The following is an 8771-nucleotide window of genomic DNA, read 5'->3' as shown; positions in this document are numbered from 1 at the left end:
ACCAAGTCCCTCCCCCACTGCATTAAAAATGAACGTGGCATCCCACCATAGGGAATGAGTTCCAATAAACGTTACAAAGGGAACTGGGAAATTGGCTGGAAACACTCAGAGGCATACTGAAAGCCATTGTCTTGCTCTCCAAATACCAGTATCCTTAAGTCTTTTGTTTTATTATGAAGAATCCATTTCCCTGGGACAGCTTTCTAGTTTGACTGTCTCACTACCATTGATGAACTGACAGCAAGTAAACCCTAGAAAACTGCTATTTCATCTTTTCTTTCCTTTCCTGGCATTCAAGTTCCGAGAGGGCAGAGTTAGCGTTTGTCTCATTCTCTGTCTCGCAGACAACACCCTAGAGTGTTCAATAACTGATTGTCAGCTGGAAAACATAGCCTAGTTATGTCCTTAGTTCAAAGAATTCCCTTAATTAGCACTAACCATAACTTTCCAACAAGGATAAATTAACTTTTTATTTGGTCGCTATCATGATTTTCCAATTTGATGGTAGAGGTCACCTTAGTGATGTCACTTAAGTAAGGACCCTTTCTGTTTAGATATGCACCTCACCTTACAAATAAACAAATGGCTAGCATCAGGTTGGTTCCTTGTCTACCTGGCATGGGTTTTACTTATCAGGTAGATAGTATAATTTATTTTGAGAGAACTCTACCTAAACACGTTTTAACTTTGAGTTTGCTAAAGTTGCCCTATAAATCATATGTAGCATGCACCTAAAATTAAATCATGAAATATACATTTACATTTGCATTTATATACGCGAACATAAATATGGATATATTTTTATGCTTGTGTATATATATGTATTTAAACTCCTCTACCTAAAATTATACCATGAAATATATATATATATATATATATATTTGCATTTATCTTTCCATACAAATATACATGTTTATATATCTATGTGTACATATTTTAACTATTCTATTTTTCCTAGGTTCTTACATCAAATATAAATTGGCTTTTAAAGTAACTGATCAGTGTAGGCCTAAAGTGGGACTCGGTTATGATTGCAATTTGAAGAATTATCAAAAATGCAAAGCATTACACGCCCCTTGCAAAATACTCTGCCAATAAACATAGTAGCTAGTACTGTTGTGCCCGGCTCGTAGCCATTAATGCTTATATAGGCAATATTTTCCTAGTTCTTGAGAGTTTGAAATGTGCTTTCACTCAGTGATTTCCCTGTCAGTCTTCAACATAACTCCACACCTAATGCACTGATTTCTGCCTCAATAAAACCATAGCTACAATGCTGTTTTTTTTTTCTTCTCTTTGTGTAAGCAGAGTTGAGGATTGAGTACCTTGATTGACTTGTCATGGTTTTTAACCTATTGGAATTCTCGTTTATTTAAATGTCATGCATTCCAGGGCGTCTTAATTACACATAAAGCTCTTTAAATGTTTTCCTTCTGTGCAGTCACTGGACCAGCCACATATCAGGAGAGATGAGGCTCCTTCACAGGCATTTGGGGGCACACGTTGCTGGGACTAAACCGGGTGAAGCAAACTTCAATGCCTTGACTGTGGAAGCCTGAAGACATCTGAGGACTAAGTTTCCCTCTTTCTGAGCAAGTTTTTAATCATTCCAGGCCTCTAGAATTCACATCTGTTCATGACATAATGCTGTAGGTCAGCCTGGGTTCTGTCAAAATGAAGCCTGTATTACCAAATCCCAAATTACAGTATGTTTTACTAACCGGTTTTATAGACTAGACATTTCAGTCAGGCAGAAAGGAATTCCCACTGCACTTGAGGGGTAGCAGAGCCTCGTGAACAGGCAGGCTACTGGTTCTGCGGGGGTCTGTCCTGCCCACAGCCTCCAGACACCTCAAAGACAGAGGAGCCAGATACAGCTAACGAGGGATGTAATGGGGGAAACCAGCGTCTTTGATTTTATTTACCCTTGTTTGTGGATGTCATGACCTTGGGCTGCATTTCAGCCAAGGGTTCAAATCTAAAAATAAACATTCTTCAAAACAGAAAATCCAATTCCTGGTGATTTGTGTTTTCTGTAGAAAGAAATGGGAAGAATAGAAGAGAGTGAGAGGGAGAGAGACTGCTTCAGCTCTGGCTTTGTCTTAAGACTTGTTGATGAACTTATTCAGAGCTAATGGCAAGGTTCTAGACACCTAATTTATGCTTTCTATTTGGCTTTACTTGGTGAAATTGCTTTCAAAGATGCTATTTTATTTCTCAGGTACTCTTGTCAGTGTGACCACCATTCTAGGGAGAGAAATTATAAACCAAGACGTGAAGCAAAAGGAAAGGAAGAGATACAAGACCCATAACATGAAAAAAAATGCAGGGCATGGTATGAGACCTTTGCAAACATGTTTACCCATGCACTAAAATGATTGACAGCCATGATTTTTAACAGAACATGTGTTTAAGTATGTGTGTAATAAGGGTCCCAAATTTATGGCCTAAGGTCTATACCTACTATAATTTTGTTTGTCCCTTCATCTGTCTCTTGACATTCCAAATAAATAGTTACTGAGTACCTAGCATGAGCCAGGCAATATTCTAGGATGGAGCTAAGAACAAGGGGGAAAAGGTACCTGCCAGCCTCTTACTTATTCTGTGGTGAGAGACATAGCTAATAAAGAAGTAAGTCAATACACACAAATAATTTCAGCTATAAATCAGTGCATGAATAAGAAGGCAAGCAAGAGGTGATTCTGGGAGCTGAGTAGGACTGAGTATTGTTTTGGTCTAGCTTAGAAATGCCAGCTGAGTGGGTAGCATTGGAGAAGAGTGTGGAGACCTGGTCTAGCTGCCAACTAGAAAGAACTCTATGAAGCTTCATGGATGAATAATGAATGGACTCCGTTCGACACTGGTTCCCAGCTGGGTTTCCTAATCACCAGGACATCCCTAGATGCATACAATGGGAGAAAGGATTCCTGATGAAAGAAGCAGCTTCAATGTTCAGACAGCACCAGAACCCACGCAGCAGACAGAGAACCACTCTTGAACTTCTGCATGAGGTGCTTACTGTCCCCAGATTCTCCAGAGGCCTGGGGCTCTGCCTGTTAGAGGGCTTGAGGGATAAACTAGAAGAGGAGGCGCGGCAGTACCCACCTCACACCATCACCTTTTCCACATTCATGGCTCCTGGTATAGAGTGACCGCTGCGTGGGAGGAGGGCTTTATTTTAGGTTCGATCTTCTCCCACTGCTTCAGAGCATCAGAGAAGATGGCCAGCGAGGTGTGTAGTGGCGGTGACATGTTTGGTGTCTCTCAGACCCTCTTTCCTGAGAAGAATTCATTCACTGTGAGTCAGGTAAACTCACTCACCGTGACGGCGAGAATGACATTTTTGGCCCAGTCAAAATAGACTTTAAAAAGAAAAAAAATAAACTATCACCAAGGGAAGGGTGCTTGACACACACCCTGCTGGTGAGAACCCGTGATAGAATGGTTCTGAGGTGCGTGGTTTTCAGCAGACAGTTTTTAATCTCTGAGAATACTAAAGTTGCCAGCTGTCATTCATGACAGTCATTGCTTCATGGCGAACAGTGCTTCTGAGGAGAGACAGGAACAGTATCCTGATGACAATAACGAACACTAGCTCCATTTGGAGTTACAGCCATAGATATCCCAGGTATATTCCTGACTTTGCTTTTAAACACATTTGTTTGGGATTAATGTAATAATCTACTGGGGGAAAAAGACCTATCTAAGGCTAGCAAGGGATCTAGGTGACCGCATGAATGCTAGAGGCCTCAACAACTGACTAGAGTCAGCAGGGTCATTCTAGGAAATAGAGGAACAGCACACAGAAGAAAATGAGCCCCGCAGATGTCTACAGTCATATGTCTTGTGCACAACAACCTCTAGAGCGAGAGGGAAAGGACTTGTGAGTAACAGTCCATGTGTTCAGAGAGTCTACCCAAGAGCATGGCTGCTTAGGATCAATTGAGGCTCTCTGGTTAATATGACCTTGTCTTAGTTAGGGTTTCCAATCCTGTAATAAAAACACCGCAACCTAAAGGAAGTTGGGGAGGAAAGGGTTTACTTAGCTTCTCCTTCCATATCACAGTTCATCATCAAAGTTCATCATCAGAAAAGGAACTCAAGCAAGGCAAGAACCTGGAGACAGGAGATGATGCAGAGGCCATGGAAGGGTCCTGTTTACTGGCTTATTCCTCATGACTTACTCAGCCTACTTCCTTATAAACCCAGGATCTTTAGACCAAGGACGGCCCCACCCACAGTGTGCGAGGTCTTCCCCAATCAATCACTAATTAAGAAAATGGCCTACAGGCATGCAAGCAGCCCAGCATTATGGAAACATTTTCTTAACTGGTGTTCCCTCCTCCCAGATGACTTCAGTTTGTGTCAGGTTGATCTAACAGCAGCCAGCACAGGCCTATTACTGGCACTTGAATTTACTTTCTTTGATAACTGCCATTTTTAGAATGGGTCATGGAAAGTCCTGGATTTTGATGTTTATTTATCACACATATTCAAGGACTGGGCATGGTAGATTCTGGAGAACAGGGACACAAGTGTTGCTTTTCTTGAAAGTTTCTCAAAAATGGCTACCAGGTTACCACACTTCTAGCCTTCTTGCAAAATTGAAAAAGTCAAATGTCTACGTCAAATAAAATGGTTTGTTCTTACTTCTGAGACAAAAAGAACAAAACAAAAGAAAGATAAGAAGGAAGGAAGGAAGGGAGGGAGGGAGGGAGGGAGGGAGGGAGGGAGGGAGGAAGGAAGGAAGGAAGGAAGGAAGGAAGGAAGGAAGGAAGGAAGGAAGGAAGGAAGGAAGGAAGGGCCTACAATGCTTAAAACTTCCAGAAGAATGAATATCAAAAAAAAATGAATAAGGTACTTAAATCCTTTGGACTGCCTTACAGAAATATTGTGCATGAATTCAGGGTTATATTTTTATGGAACTTTTTAGATTACAATAACACTGAAAAGGAGGTAAGAGGTACAGTTCTCCCACTGATTTCTGGTCCCGCATAAACTGAACCTCCTCATTAACAACACCCCCCACCAACTGGCATGTTTGCTGTAAGTGACATGCCTAAAATAACACACTGAAATCACCCAAAGTTTAAAGTCCATTCTTGGCTTTATTTATTTATTTTTGGTGCTGAACATCCCATTGGTTTGGACAAACATATAATACTATATACCCACCACACAGAATCATCCAAAAGAGTTAATACTCTAACAATTTGCCTTACAGTTAGGCATGGTGAATCATGCTTGTAATTCCACCAGGTTTGGAGGTGGAGACATCACAAGTTCGAAACCTGCCAAGACAACTTGGTGAGACCTGTCAGAACGGAGAAAGGGGCTGGCGGTGTGGCTCAGTGGTAGAGTGCCTGCCTGTACTTGTCAATCTCTACTCCTAAGAATGCTGTTCTCTGTGTAAGTGTGTGTCATGGGATTCACTTTAGCCCAGCCTAGAGGCATCAGCTGGCTCACTCTCTCATTCTGGAAGCTGACCCCTGACGTGTGTCAATCCCCAGGACACTGGAAGTATTGCTTTCTGGATATAGGGTGCACAAGGCAAGGCAATCCTCTGAATTCAGCCGTCCTTGGTGCGTTTTCTCTCTCTCTTTGTCATAGGGAATTGTAGCTTCTTCCAAAAATGACTTTAAGTACTTGGCAATGACAACCCTTGAGCTTCACCAAACTGGTGAAGATGAATGCATTTGGTGGGAGATATGATAGAAAACATCCTCCGATGCTTGTCCTTCTCCTGCCCCAGACCTGTCACCAGGAGCTGTGTCACTGCAGTGGAGATGCAGTGAAGGATGTCACTGCACTGGGCATGCAGGGATTTGGGAAGAGCAGAGTCCCTGGCCAAGGTTTAAATAACAAAGAACAGAGAAGGTGGGAAACAGAAAGGACAATGTGGCACTCCATCTTCCATCCTGGATGGCACACCCAACTCTAAAGGAAACCCCTAGTGCTAAGAAGTGCACTCTGAGAGATGAACTAACTCATGCAAAGACACAATGTCCCTGCAAAAGAGACCGGGTGGCCGTCCTGCTGGCCAGGGCTTGTGTGACTGACTATGCTGCTCTTTCCTTTCCTCTCACAGTATTACACTGTTCCTCATGCACTGAAATCATTTGTGGTTCGGGACTGTGGCTACCAGGGCAGCTCTGGGCATGCGGCCAGCCACCTCAAGAACAGAAGAGGGCAGCTGCTCCCGTGTGCTCTTCAAAATATGAAAGAAGAAAGCGGTCTAAATGTCACTGTGCCCTCTCGCAGGCGACAAAGAACAGACTTATCAGAATTTCCGACAGGGCCTGCACAGTTCATCTAAACTCATTCAAATTAACAGACTGTTGGCTGAAGGGTGTGTTTCTCTCTGTGATGGATAAAACCTAATTTAAATGTGGTGGTACCAGGCAGGGAGCTCATTCCTCCAATGAAGTAAACAAATGTTATTGCCTTCGCTTAGAGATTCTTGCCCAATTAGGTTGATTACGGTGGTCACAGCGATGTATCCTGAATGCAGAAGGGGATAGGCATGTGCAGATTTGTTACGTAATATTTAAAGACAGTGGTAAAACTTCCGATGATTCAAAATATACAATCACAGCTTTCCAAGGACTAGCAGAATGAGATCCACATGTTTGCCAAAAGTGAGAGGCAGAATCAGCAAATTCCCTGACATTTGCATTGATAAGACCTTCTCGGGGAAACTGCAAACTCCTGCTGGCAATCACTATTTTAAACAAAACCCAAGCCGCTTGGCTCTGTCACCTGTGAGCTTTACCTTAAATCACGGCTTGGTCTTTACCTGACATTAGAAACTCTATCATTTTCTCGCTGGCTGACTGACTGATGAGAGCATGTTCTGTGTGAAAATAACATGGCTGACACATAGCCCATGGAATTCATTTTATCATGCCCCAAATGTTACTGGTAATCTCGCTTTCTTAGATATGGCCGTAATGAAATTCTGTGTTTGCCATATTTCTGTAACTATGGCTTGCTAGGCCAAGGCTGTGGTTTCGTTTGTTGGTTGGTTGGTTTTTAGTAAAAGAAACACTTTAAATACAATTCATGTTCGCCATAGAATATGTATTTATAACAATTGAGTTAATAGAGTGGGCTATAAAAGGGGGGGGGGTGGAGAATCACGGTGGAAATTGTGGAAAAGGATTTACTCTCCCCAGACCTGAGCTTCCTAACATAAAAGTACAGAGTTGCCCTGTGTGATATCATAGCCATAACCCATGTGTGCCACATTGGCACTGTGGACAGTAGCCAGCTTAGACAAAGACCTGACTCAATATGACCCACCTTTGTAGATGCTTGAAACCAAAAGGTATCAGATTCGTTGAGACCAGGAACACAGTCAAAACTAGAACAGCAGTAAAAGAGCAGAATGAAGGAATATTGATATATATACACATATACACACATACATAACTGTGGGTGTGTGAAAATATATTTACATTCAAAATAAACATTTATTTCAAGTTCTTATGAATATTATATGTTTTAGGAGAACTAGCTCACTGTTTATGAAAATGACCCAATGGGCTTCTTTGAGTATAGAAACTGAGCCTCATTTTGGAATAGAAAAGAATTGAGGTAGGCTGTCATCCTAACCTTAGGCTCATCCCTCTGCATGACCTAAAAATGGGATAAAGCCACCAATATCAAGCACCATTTTAATTGCCTTTGGCTTGGTATCAGGGTTTCTCCTGTTGATGGCTGCCTAATTGATTTGCTGTCTTCAATCCATGCATTATTAACAAGGGCTGGATCACTAACGAGGGCATGGGTCTGATCTTGGTCCCGATACAGTTTGTTTAAATGCTCCGTCATTGCTTCAGTCTTCATCTTCTCGCTGCCAAACCCTAAGAACACACAGGTCACTATGTGGAGACCGCATCAGAAATGCTGAGAGTCCTAGCTCACAGACTTTGAATGTCCGTGAATCACTGAAGAGATTGATGAGATGTGTATTTCTGGATCCTTCCTGAGAGATATTGATTAGAAGAGCATGGTGGAAGCCAAAAAGAAAAAAAAAAAAAAAAAAAAAGAATTCTCTTGCTATCAGTCTTTCCAGGCAGATTCTGCAAGTCAAGAGGAGGTCCTGTTCTGGGAGTTCCAATTTGCCACATTTTCTCCACTGATGAGTCCCAGACTTTCCTCCACTGGTCACTTCCAGTCCTTCCCTAGCTGCCCTCCCTACTCCATTCCTCATTTTCAGGACCAGTCTCTTGCCAGTTCAGCCAACTGGCCTTACGCAGTCATGGACTGGCCTTGAACATCACCATAAAACGATATTGCTGTCTCTTCCAGGCTGGACATGAGCGATATTTTCTATAGGGAGGGCAGTTGTGATCCCTTCCATTATCATGTCCTTATGGAAGGAGGGAAGGGCTCCCAGTGCCCACAAGACCCCCACAAAGCACCTCTCCTTGAGGGCGTCTGGAACGTGATTGTCCAGGGTCAGTCTCTTTGGAGGTCTGTGCCCAGGGATCTTGTCAATAACGCAGTTTTATGTGAGTTATCCATGCTGCTGCTGGGGCTGCGCAGTGATGAGTTTCCTGTGAGTCAGAGACGCCAATGGTGTGAATTCTCACAGTGTATGTGCTCTCGAGTCCCCTGTGCTCCCGTGAGCAACATCATTAGTTAAAGTCACCAGTTCACTGAGTGGGATGTGGAAAAAATCCTCTCTTTGATACGTTGGTATCCTCTCTAAGGAGAATACACCCAGACATTTCTCACACAGAAAAGCTCATGTAATAGTTACAAAG

The sequence above is a fragment of the Chionomys nivalis genome, chromosome 2 (assembly GCF_950005125.1).
Source record: "Chionomys nivalis chromosome 2, mChiNiv1.1, whole genome shotgun sequence".
NCBI classification, from domain to species: Eukaryota; Metazoa; Chordata; class Mammalia; order Rodentia; family Cricetidae; genus Chionomys; species Chionomys nivalis.
The sequence above is the reverse complement of the archived record's forward strand: the minus strand, read 5'-3'. Positions refer to the sequence as shown.